The sequence below is a fragment of the Mixophyes fleayi genome, chromosome 2 (assembly GCF_038048845.1).
Source record: "Mixophyes fleayi isolate aMixFle1 chromosome 2, aMixFle1.hap1, whole genome shotgun sequence".
In the NCBI taxonomy this organism is placed as follows: domain Eukaryota; kingdom Metazoa; phylum Chordata; class Amphibia; order Anura; family Limnodynastidae; genus Mixophyes; species Mixophyes fleayi.
This window is the reverse complement of record NC_134403.1, coordinates 246872780-246886072: the sequence shown is the minus strand read 5'-3', so window position 1 is coordinate 246886072 and position 13293 is coordinate 246872780.

Below are 13293 nucleotides of genomic sequence, written 5' to 3'. Positions count from 1 at the left end.
ACATTACACACAAAGAAGAGGCACAAGAATGATATACCGCAATCCCTGTGTCAGTGGTATGCAGGCACTAAACGTCAACCAATAATGCCTCGTACAACGCGCCACTAATTTTTTGTGAAATAAAATGAGGAAAAAGTTTCTGTATGAATGGTATTATCAGCTATATACAATGTAACATCCAAAAAGTTAAATCGATGTGTAACTATGGATACTTGTGAAACGGAGATTAAATTCATTATTAAGATGAGTGAGAAAAGAAGATATAGAAAAATCATTCCCATCCCAGTATTAAAGTACTATGTTTAAGGTTGCTCTAATTCAGTGTATATAGGGGTTAGGGCATTCTGAACGAAGATGTATGTTTATATATACATACATATATGTATATGCTCTTGGTTTTTAATTGGTTCACTCCTGATCGATTGTGTTTTGCTGGCTTGGCTATTTTAGCCATGTGTAGATGAGGACAATTTGAATCACCTTTTTCTAATTATACTACTTCTGGTCATGTGACCTGATCTGACTATAATTTAACATGCTTCTGAAACAATCACCATCCCTCTGATGAAACCGGATTGTCCGGAGAAATGCGTTGGTTTGTTTGCTTTGTATCAGCTGACTAGCTAACCCCGCCTGCCTACCCCAGGGTACTGTGTGCCGGACTGTTGGAGTATCTCTCCTGTATCTACGGAGTTAGCGATTACTACACATCAAGTTGCAAACTGCGGAGGACCATTTAAGATCATATGAGCTAAGTAAACCTAGGTTTAACTTGACACAGGCACTTTCAGTTGACCGAGGCTTTCAAGTACATGCCTATATGGCTTCTGCCGTCTAGCTCATTACGGTTGGCTCATTACACTGACTGAAGTCAGGCGGCCACTGCATTCAAGTGCCGGATAAACAGGCTTAATTCTATATAGGTTCTTTAACCAGGAATTCGAATGCTTAATGGTGAATGGCTGTATGCTTAAATCGCTGACTATTAACTGACTTGTTTTTGTGTTTTTACAAACCGTTAACTGCCGCCTTCATTCTACACGCCAGTACTTAATCAAGATAAAATTCTGTTCACCTCGGCTGACCTTGCAATATGCTCATTAACGCTTGAGCTGGATTAATGCTTTTGCCCAATTGTGCTTGACTATACATGTTCATTTTTTTTACATGCTATGCTCAATGTTTTTATACAGTCCTATGGTACTATATCCTGCATAGGAGTTTCGTTTTGCTTACCTACTGGTCTGACTATTGTAATCTGATTGGTCCGGACCACAGCATGGTTTAAATTTGCTTGGACTGTATTGACACCGATAAATACAGGTCAATGTTATACATACTGGTGCACCAGTTTATTTGAGTGTAATGTGTCGGTGTCTCTATTCTATTGAACCAATAACCAATGTATGCATGCTAGTTAGTTTTGGTGTTTTTATATCTAGGTCTTTGATGCTTCAATGTGTATATTAATTCATTTTTACAGTTGAATCTGCGCTTATCCTCTATCTAGCTAGAGGTAGCAGCGGTCAACTGTATTTAATACCAACGTATGTAGATTACTTAGCGCCCGTTATTGATTAAATTTTTTGTGTCAGGCCATAAATGTTGGGCGTCAAACTAGATGATGGAAATCAAAAAGGGCCGAACTGCAAGATGAGCCCCGCTCTGGAACCGGAAAAAGAGGGACGTCAACGCTAGTCCCCTAAACCAGGAGAACACTGCTTTGCGAGACACGGCGGACCACCAGACTAGCTGGGATGCGCCCCCTCCTAGGAACTCTTGAACACCCACGAGAAAATGGGACCTGTAAATAACATGTACACTCCCTAAGTTCTAGGGAGACCCGACTTGGCTATGGACAAATCCACTTGAGGGTCATTAGATTGAGAACAGACAGACAAAACAGGTTAACATGTCAAAAGAACCTGGGCTCCCTCTCGGAGAGCCCTATGACCTAACCAGGAAGGCACAAAGGTATTAAACCTGGAGTGACCCACTTTATCTGGTAAATGACTGATTGCTAAAGCATTCGGCCCTCCATAAACATATGTTGGACTAACTTGGCCCATAGTATAGCACAAAGCACACCCCTCCGAACATACTCAGGTCGACCCCTATCCTGCAATTAGGATATGGATATTCCAGAAGTGCTAAAAATATACAACAGCCCTGCATTATGAGACCAAATCTCTACAGGTTTCCTGACCCCCTGCACAAGAACTGACCCACTCAAAAATCAGTATGGCTAAGCACCACCCGAAAGGTAAACCAGTGGATCAGGGCAGAAGGATGCTTTGGCCGTCCAAAACAAGGAAGGTAGCTTCCCTTGATGAGAATCTCCCTGTTGAGACATGGGAGATGTTCCGATGAGGAGTGCCAATGATTTACTAGAACCTTGGTATCCTATTTTATAAAACATAAACTCATGTTACTGAAAGGAAATTCTGCCAGGAACATTTTGGCACTGTGTAGAAGAGAGACGAGCGTGTTCTTCGGTAGGAAGATACGAAATGTTCCATTCTAGAAGATAAGGCAGAAGCCAACACTTCTGGTGTGGTAGAATAAGCGAAGACCTGGGAAGGTCTAAAGTGACCACCTGCGAACTCAATAATGCAACCCTGCTGTTTGCTGAGGCTGCAAGTATAATATTCTGGCTGAAAACGTCTAGCTATAAGCTAAGCGTTGGTTGTAATAAAATTCCATGTACGGTGGATGCCCCCCAGACCTGTGGATGTTTACCTGACAGCCACTGTACATAAACTATAAAGTACCCCTGTAAGGCTAGGCCTGACCCGGAATGTGGTACCCTGACCTTACATCAACAAAAGATGAACGTATTGAACACGTAAACATCATGGCCTGGTGTCGCTGACATAAAAATAAAAGAAAGCACACCCACCGCCAGAAGCCTTTGAATACCCGTTTGTAATAGTGCCAATTGAAAGTTCCAATATTGGAACGTAGTCCTGTAAGCCTGTGACAAACTAGTGTTATCATAGCTGGATGGCTATATTACTACCAGCTATGACTCCGCTGGGTGAATAGAAACCACCTCAGTAACCCTTAATGTAAATAAAGGTTAGAGAACTACTTCTGTCAGAACTGCTGTGTAGGAAAAAACTCCTTAGTCCGCTCCCGCCAGGGATAGAAGAATACGAGAACTGAACAACCACAGGGTTGTCACCAGCCAGGATTACTTCCCTTGTATTCACTCTGACAAGAAAGGGAGGGAAGATGGAAAATCTGGCCAGTCTATTACCGTTTCCCTGGTTTTTGTCAAAAGACAGACACCAAGAGAAATATATGAGGAAAAACATTTTCTCAATAGGGTGGCACTAAGGCTTAGATTGCCAAATGAAATAATGACTGGTGTTTTGCCAATGCTAAAACTGTGTAAAGTTTAAGCCGGAATAATCCACCTCGTGTGTGTAACCAGAGGGAATAATGTTCTTGTTAGTAAAACCAAGATCGAAATAGACATCCTCTAGTGAGAAATGAACTACATCCTGATTCTGACTGTGACAACAGTGAGAAATAAAAACCTGCCCATCTGTGGAAGATGGTGAACAACAGCGTCTCTGTTCAGATGGTTTTTTACCTGAATAGCGGAATGCCGCTTCTGTGTTAGCGGACAGAATAAGCTCTGTAGGGGCTTAACCAACACAGTGTAAACATGTGTAGAAGCATGAAAAAGGGTAAACTCACGTACCATTTCGGACTTTAAAATCGCCTTAATGAGCTCGACCACCCAAGGCGACAGTGATTCAGGCCAGACCTGTTTCTGCAAAACTGCTGACACCGAAATGGGAACACCCTGTTTGTAGACCCTGAGCCATTGATGCTGCCGTAGATTTAGCCCAGCTTGACATCCACGGAACTGCAGTCACCGAAGTGGATGCACCTTGTTCGCCAAGCTAAGTCTCAAGCTGTACAGAGAGCATCCGGGCTAAGCTGTAGAAAAGGTGATATTAAAATATCCATTTTGTACAGACATAATGCAACTCAGGTGTACCAAGGAGGTACTCTGACACCTAAGACAATGGTGGGCAAAGGGTCAGGAAATATAAATGAATCTCGTCATTTGTACATAAATATTGTCCGTACAGACGGAAATCTCCTAATGGGGGAGTTTTTCCAGCCAAAATGCAATGGAATTATAGGCGAGACCAAATACATCTGTATGATATGTCTTGGGCACCTTAATTATATACACATTGCAACATGCAAATGCTCATTCTTACCTTGGTAAAGCATAAAACATAATATATATTCTTTTAACTAAATACATTGTGTGTGTATAGGTATATGTATTACACATATATACATATATATATATATATATATATATACATATACATACAAACACACATACGTGTGCATACAGCATTCTGGATAGGCTGGTCCAGAAGTACATAGGGCACCTGTGTATCCTAGTACAGACATAACAGAAAATGTCTATTAAACTTGGGAACTCTGCTGCAGACACAGTGAAAATTAAAGGCACAAGTTGCAATAACAAGCCCTTTATATATATATTAGAGGTTCAATGCAGCATAGAAACTCCTCTAGGCTATATACCAGGAAGTTTCTAGGAATTAGACACCAAGTGAGAAAAACAGTCCTAGTCTAAATCCAAAAAGACTGAACAAGTTAACTTTTGTTTAGCAAACAAATTAAAAACAATACAGAGGTACTGGCAGTTTTGGAGGCAGAGGGATTTCAGCGTGCGGCCCGATGGCTCTGGCACACCTCCAGGCATGGGCGCCATCTGTTGTTCAGTAGCTGAAAGGGGGAAGGAGTTCAGACTTCCATCCGTCCCCAAGATGGCCGCCTCCACGCGCCGCCGAACTGCACATACAAAGTATGTCAGTCGGCTTTAACAAGGCATCCACCGCCAAATTTTAAAGTTCCCAGGCTGCGGGGAGCATGACTGCGCTAATCGCCTTTAGTGCAGCGCGATTGCGTCTCTGTCCCCCCGCGCGCTGCCCACAGGGGGAAGGAGGCGGGGGACCTTGCTGGCATGTCCGCAGGGGGAGGAGAGGCTATTGTAGCTTCACTCCCGCCCGATAAATAATTAAGGGCCCCGGCCGTTCTACTATATATATATATATATATATATATATATATATATATATATATATATATATATATATATATATATATATATATACACATACATACATACATACATACATATATACTGTAGCCACTCCCGTGGCTGCTGCGATATGCTGCTCAAAGGGCAGTTACAATAAGAGGGCCAACTACTCATTTCTAGGGGGAGACTGCCGGCAATGGTGCAAGTAAGAGGCAAGCTGCTTCTTACCTTACGCGGGTGAAGTAAACCTGACAGGCTATTCACCCACTCTGGGACTTGGGCTGGATCCCCACGCCGCACCTGCAAAAAATAATAAAATAAAAACATGAAACCTAAAACCAAACTAAGTATATACAGGAGCCTATACAGAAGTGACCTTTCTCCAGAAGGCACTTACAACAACAACTGAAGTCGGCTACAGAGGTGGGGCATAGTGGGGGAGGAGTCAGGGGAACAAACAAGTTTATAAGTGCCTAACTCCAGTCCCACCTACTATACCCGCAAGGTAACGCAGTGTCCCCCAGTGGTAGGACAGAGAAAGGGTAATTTCAGTGTGAATAAGTGTCAGTAGTGATACTTTACATAAGGTTACATTACACAGAACATAGCATAGTGCAGTTTAAAAATGATGACACCCACCTGTCCAAGAAGCTGACTCTTGCAAAGTGTCATGGCCTTGGTCTTCAAAATCCAGTCGCTGGTTCCGTCTGCAATCATCCTTTTAAAATCTTAACTAACTGTTATTAACATTAAACTTATTTTAAAATAAAAACATATATTTAAAAAAAAAAACTTTAACCGAACGCTGAACAACGATTGTTTGAGATATCTCACACTAATTAATTTGAAGTCCTGAAAAAGATAAAATATTAGTTATTATTTAAATTATATTTATAAAAAAAAAATTATGACATAAGAAAATTCACACTTACATAAAAAAAAAATCCAAAATTAAACGCTGGCGCTCACGAGTTCCTGTTTCTCGACCAAATGCTGTGGCTGAAGAAAGGTCTTGATCCTGTAAAACAGCAGGATCTATCTCTACCTCCAAATTATTTGCCAAACAGATATTGTGCAGAATGCTGCAAGCAATAACAATAAGGCAAACTTTTGATGGTGAGTACAGAAGCGCACCGCCGGACCTGTCCAAACAGCGGAACCGGCTCTTCAGTAGCCCAAAGGTACGCTTAATTACACCTCTGGTGGCTATATGTGCTGCTTGGTACCTTTTTTCAGCATCAGCATCATTTTTTTTATTACTGTTCTTCTCATTTTAGAAATAATTATTAATAGCGATTACCTTGATATAACTTACCCAGGAGTCATCCATGAGGAAAATCTCCCTCCTCAAACCTCTTGAACAGTCCTGAATTCTGCAAAATAAAAGAATCATGAGAGGAACCAGGGAAGCCAACACAAACATTTAGGATTTTTTTTCTGGCATCGCACACCATCTGCACACCAGCTCTCTTCCATTCTGTGCGGAGGTGTGAGTGCCACATGGGTGCAATCTATTGCACCCAGGACATTTGGCATACGTGCCACACTATAAAAATTGGATTTGACCTCCCGCCATTCTAATTCAGACTGTGGGAATTTAATAAATTCCCTAGTATGTTTTTTCATGGCTTTAAGGACCTGGAACAAACTCCGTGAAAATGTGGGTTGGGAGAAACCCGCAATTACGGACAATGTCGGTTGAAAAGTTCCCGACGCTAAAAATGCAATGTCCCAAGCAGCTTTGCCAATCCAGGCACAGCATGGTTTGTGGGGACTGTTGGTTCCAGGTCCTCTTTAAGGAGGTCATATAAGGAATAAATTGCATCTGAGGATAGGCGATATAATCTTATCACCTCATCCTCTGGGACCTCATCAAGTAACCGACGTGTGCGGCACAGACGGGGCCGTGGGACCCGACGCCTTGCATCAAGTAATGGAGCCACAGCATTCTCTTCCTCACTTGCAGCCACATGCACAGCTACATTCTCCTCTATTTCAAAAGCATTTCCTTCCACTCCCCCAACTAGCAAACCAGCATGTGCATAATCATCAATAGATGCTGCATACATAAACTGCCAAACGGTTATAGAAAATGGCTCCATTACTAATGCCTTTGTAAATTGTAAAAATTTCTATTTAAAAAAACCTAAAAAAAAAGTATTAATTAACTATATCAATACTGCTAGATATAAAACTATTAACAATTTTAGATAAAAATATAGAAATACAAATCCTTAACTATATCAATACTGCTAGATATAAAACTATTAACAATTTTAGAAAAAAATATAGAAATACAAATCCTCAACTATATCAATACTGCTAGATATAAAACTATTAACAATTTTAGATAAAAATATAATAGAAATCCAAATCCAAACAGTTGGCTCAGTCTACAGCTCTGCAAAGTGTTCTCTCAGGTCAGTTGAATGAGAAATGTAACTAATGTTTTAAATTTTAATCCAGTGGACTATACCATTTGCTTTTTTCTAAAGGGGGTGTATTTAAATATCATTTTACAATTAACACAAAACTTAAAACCATATATAACTTAAAATAGAAAGGAAAAGAAATCTTATCAGATGTTAAGATTACGTCTATAAACAACTGTAAGTTTTATCTTTCAATGTTGCCAACAATAAATAAATTGTAGTGATAATCGGAGAAAATGATGAACACTTTGCTGAAAATTCAAACAGCTACTGACTTTTGAAATAAGCGTATTCTTCATACACAAAGTACGATATCCCAAAAAGCGATCTATTAAAAATAGACTTACAGTCAGGTAGTGTTAGATGTTCACGTAGCGGTTACTTTAACAGGATAATAGGCTGTCGTTTTCTCCAAGAAATTCACTGCTGATAATCACGGGTCAGACCGATCTTAGATCCAAATCAGCAGCAGCTGTGTCATGGTCGTCTGAATTTCTTGATCCGATTCGGGACCCTTGGGACTAGCTGGAGCAGGAGTGAAACAGAACTTAGCAGCCTGGATGATCTTCTTGCTCATGTTCTTGCTGATTGTAGAATATAGCAGGGGAATGAGCAGTCTGGAAATGTAGACAGGAATAGTGCACTAGTAATGCAGACAAGAACACTGCACTTGTAATGCAGTCAGGAACACTGCACTTAGGAATGCAGACAGGAACACTGCACTTAGGAATGCAGACAGGAACACTGGAGCCAAGAACTATCCTCTGGAGAGAAGTGTGTTGTTCTGGCAATGAACAGATCACAGCAGCAGGTTTAAATAGGGTGTCCCAAACAACTATTGGCTGATCAGTTCATGTGATCACAGCTGCAGAATCTGGTTGGTCTGGAATGATCACCTGACTGCATCCAAGATGGCCGCGCCCATGCAGCAGAACAAACAGTATGTGTTTGTTTACAAACAGAGGTGTGGAGGATGGGAATGCTGCAGACGACCAGAAGGGACCCAGGTAGCCGTGATATGACAGCAGCGGATGAGGTAAGTGCGGCTAAGATCCCGATTTGTGACAGTACCCCCTCCCTTACGAGTGGCCACTGGACACTTAGATTGGGGTTTAGTTGAAAACTTGCGGTGAAATTTTTTGATGAGAGATGGAGCATGGACGTCAGAAGCTTTGATCCAGGCTCTCTCTTCTGGACCATAGCCCTTCCAGTCGACTAGATATTGTAAGGTCTTATGTCGAAACCGAGAGTCCAAGATCTCTTTAATTTCATATTCATCACCATGTTCAGTCTGCACTTCAGGAGAAACCAGTTTGGGTGTATAAAACCGATTAAGCACCAGTGGGTTTTAAGAGAGAAATATGGAAGGAGTTGGGTACCTTGAGGTAAGATGGTAAATGTAATTTGTAGGACACTGGATTGATGACCCGGGAGATGTTAAACGGTCCAATAAAGCGGGGAGCGAATTTCATAGATGGAACTCTGAGGCGTAGATTGCTAGTAGACAGCCATACTCTGTCTACCGGTTTCAAGCTTGGAATGGCTCGTCGCTTTTTGTCGGCCTGAATTTTGTAGCGTTGGGACGCTTTAAGTAGAGATTCCCGTACCTGGCGCCAGTGGCCTGCAAAATTCTTTAGGAAAACTTCAGAGGCAGGTACTGAGGCTGTAGGAAGTGGAGTAAACAAGGGTACCCTGGAGTGTAGGCCATAGACCGTATGAAATGGAGTGGAAGCAGAAGATTCGTGATGATTATTATGAGCAAATTCTGCCCAGGGAAGCAGATCTACCCAGTCGTCTTGAGAAGATATGTATAAATGGAGAAATGTTTCTAGGTCCTGATTGACTCTTTCCGTTTGCCCGTTGGTTTGTGGATGATAGGCCGAAGAGAAGTTTAGTTTGATCTGTAGTGCTTGGCATAAGGATCTCCAGAATTTCGCCACAAACTGAACTCCTCTATCTGAGACGATTTCTTCAGGACACCCATGCAAACGGAAGATCTCCTTTATAAATTGCTGAGCCAGTATAGGTGCTGATGGGAGGCCACGGAGAGGAACAAAATGCGCCATTTTAGAGAATCGGTCAACGATGACCCAGATGGTATTGAAATTATTAGAATTTGGCAAATCGGAAACAAAGTCCATAGAAATATGGGTCCAGGGTTTGGTGGGAATAGACAGAGGCAAAAGTTGACCAGCTGAAGATCGTCTTTAACTTTTATGTTGGGCACAGCTGCCACATGCGGAAACAAATTGCTGAACATCCTGATGAAGAGTAGGCCACCAGTAGCTTCTCGATATGAAAGATTGAGTTTTGCGGATGCCCGCATGACCGGCAAATCTGGAACAATGTGCCCATTGGAGCAATTTTTTACGCAGATTCTCAGGAACAAAAGTTTTTCCCTGGGGAGGTGTATTGTCGGGTCTACTGACTGCGATGCTGAGTGGCTGATAATAGGCCTTGGATCCACAGTGATGGAATCTTCCTTTTTCACCATAGAACGTGACAGAGCATCGGCCTTGCGATTTTTGGAACCGGGACGGAAGGTGACATGGATATCAAATCGAGAAAAGAATAGTGCCCATCGGGCCTGTCGTGGATTCATGCACTGTGCAGTTTTAAGGTAGAGCAGATTCTTGTGATCCGTGTATATTGTGACAGGATAACGAGCTCCCTCAAGAAAATGCCTCCACTCTTCAAGCGCCAATTTGATGGCAAGCAGTTCTTTGTCCCCTATGGCATAATTTCGTTCAGATGGTAAAAATTTCCTGGAGAAGAACCCGCAGGGATGCCATTGCTCATCAGCTGGTTTTTGGGAAAGAACTGCCCCTACTCCGACAGATGAGGCATCAACTTCCAAGTAGAATGGACAGGTTAAATCTGGTTGTCTGAGTATGGGAGCAGAAATAAATGCTTGTTTCAGAAGTTGAAAAGCTGTTTGGGCTTCTTCAGACCACTTGGCAGGATTAGCTCCTTTTCTGGTGAGGGCGGTGAGTGGTGCTACCACAGTAGAGTAGCCACGAATAAATTTTCGATAATAGTTTGCGAATCCCAGAAATCGCTGTACTGCCTTTAGTGTAGATGGTTGAGGCCAGTTAAGAATAGCTTGCACCTTCTCTGGGTCCATACGGAGACCAGTACCTGAGATGATATACCCCAAGAATGGAATGGATTCAACTTCGAAGGTGCATTTTTCAAGCTTGCAATACAGTTTATTCCTTCTGAGACGGCTGAGGACCTCTTTAACATGTCTGCGATGGGACTGGATATCAGAGGAGAAAACGAGGATATCGTCCAAATATACCACAATAGTATGGTACAGTAAGTCCCGAAAGATTTCATTTATAAAATTCAGAAAAACTGCTGGGGCATTGCTCAGACCGAATGGCATGACTAGATATTCGTAGTGCCCATCCCTGGTGTTAAAGGCGGTTTTCCATTCGTCGCCACGCCTAATGCGAATCAAATTGTAGGTCCCACGGAGATCCAACCTTGTGAATATTTGGGCTCCTTTGACTCTGTCAAATAACTCTGTGATTAGGGGCAGATGATACCGGTTCTTGATGGTAATGTCATTGAGACCTCGGTAATCGATGCAGGGACATAATCCACCATCCTTTTTCTTTACAAAAAAGAACCCGGCTTCTGCTGGTGAAGAGGATGGACGAATGAAGCCCCTTTCCAAGTTCTCTTTTATATAATCAGACATAGATTTTGTCTCAGGGATAGAAAGAGGGTAGACTCTGCCACGTGGTGGGGTTTTACCTGGAACAAGATCAATGGGACAGTCCCAATCCCGATGAGGTGGTAGAGTTTCAGCAGCCTGCTTACTGAAAACATCTGTGAACTCTTGGTAGGCAGAAGGAACTGTCAAAACTTCTTTATCAGAGGTGGAGCAATGTGGAAGAACACGTTGTAAACAGGACCCGAAACAAGTTGGAGCCCACGCCAAGATTTGTGGAGTCGACCAGTCGATATGGGGGTTATGCAATTGAAGCCATGGAAACCCGAAAACCACAGAACTAGTGGCTTCTGGGATGACCAAAAAGGTAAGAGATTCAGAATGCAGAACTCCTATTTGGAGCGTCACTGGAGAAGTTCGATGCGTAATGGTACCCCCTGGAATACGGCTACCATCAACCGCAGAGAGAAAGATGGTCACTGGAATTTTCACTAGTGGAATGGCTAGTTCAGCAGCTAATTTGGCAGACATGAAATTCCCAGCTGCTCCTGAATCCAGCAGGGCTGAAATGTATTGGGAGCCTTGAGCGTGTTTCAGGGTGACTGGGATAATACAGTCCTTGCCTTGTGGGGAGCGAAGGGCCACTCCTAGGCTCACCTCATAGTCAGCTAGGAGGGTATGTTTACCCGGTTTGCGAGGACAATAATGTAGCAGATGTCCGGAACTGGCACAGTATAAGCAAAGTTTCTCTCTAACTCGCCGTTGTCGCTCGGTGGGTAAAAGACGTGCTTTGCGTAGTTGCATGGGTCCTTCAGGGAAAGGAGACAATGCACGGACCCGTTGAATAGGGAGGAACTTGGGGTGTTTCAGCCTCCTCTTTTCTAGAGCTCTCTCACTGAACCGAAGATCAACCTGATTGCAGATGGTAATCAATTGGTCTAGCGTTGTAGGTAAATCCCGAGACGCTAATACATCTTTAATGTGGTCAGACAGACCCTGCCAGAAGACCGCAACAAAAACATCGTTATTCCAAGACAGCTCAGAGGAAAGTGTTTGAAATTGAACGGCATACTGGCCCACGGTCTGCTGCCCTTGCCGAAGCCGCAGAATATCTAAAGCGGCTGACGCTGTTCTTCCAGGCTCGTTGAATATTCTGCGGAAGGTAGACAGGAAGCTATCAATATCAGATAAAATTAGGTCAGATTTTTCCCAGAGCGGTGATGCCCATGCCAGAGCTTGCCCTGATAGTAGCGAAACAATATAAGCAGTTTTGGTACGTGCAGTAGGTAAATTCCCGGGTTGTAATTCAAAGTGTATACTACACTGGTTGAGAAACCCGCGGCAATTCTTCGGATCGCCATTGTATTTAGCTGGCGTGGGAAGATGGAGTCCGGATGAAGTAGGTCGTGAAGCAGGTATTACTGGCTCAGGCGGAGTATGGGATGGTTGACTGGGAAATAACTGCAAGGTATCCATACGTGTAGAAACATCCTGCACCAATCTCAAAATTTGCCCCTGGTTAGTTTCTTGTCTCTCAATGCGTTCAGCTAATATTTGGACAGAGTCCTCCCTCGGGGTATGTTCTCCTAGCGGATCCATTGGCCAGAACAAACTGTCACGGTCGTCTGAATTTCTTGATCCGATTCGGGACCCTTGGGACTAGCTGGAGCAGGAGTGAAACAGAACTTAGCAGCCTGGATGATCTTCTTGCTCATGTTCTTGCTGATTGTAGAATATAGCATGGGAATGAGCAGTCTGGAAATGTAAACAGGAACAGTGCACTAGTAATGCAGACAGGATTACTGCACTTGTAATGCAGTCAGGAACACTGCACTTAGGAATGCAGACAGGAACACTGGAGCCAAGAACTATCCTCTGGAGAGAAGTGTGTTGTTCTGGCAATGAACAGATCACAGCAGCAGGTTTAAATAGGGTGTCACGGGCACTAGGAGTCTTTGCCCAGGATATCACCAGATGATGGACTTACCAGAGTAATATAGCTGGTACTATGGTTCTCTGGTAGCAGGGTGACAACGGAACAGGAGAATCGGCAGATGGTGAGAGAATGCTCAAGGAAAGTCTAT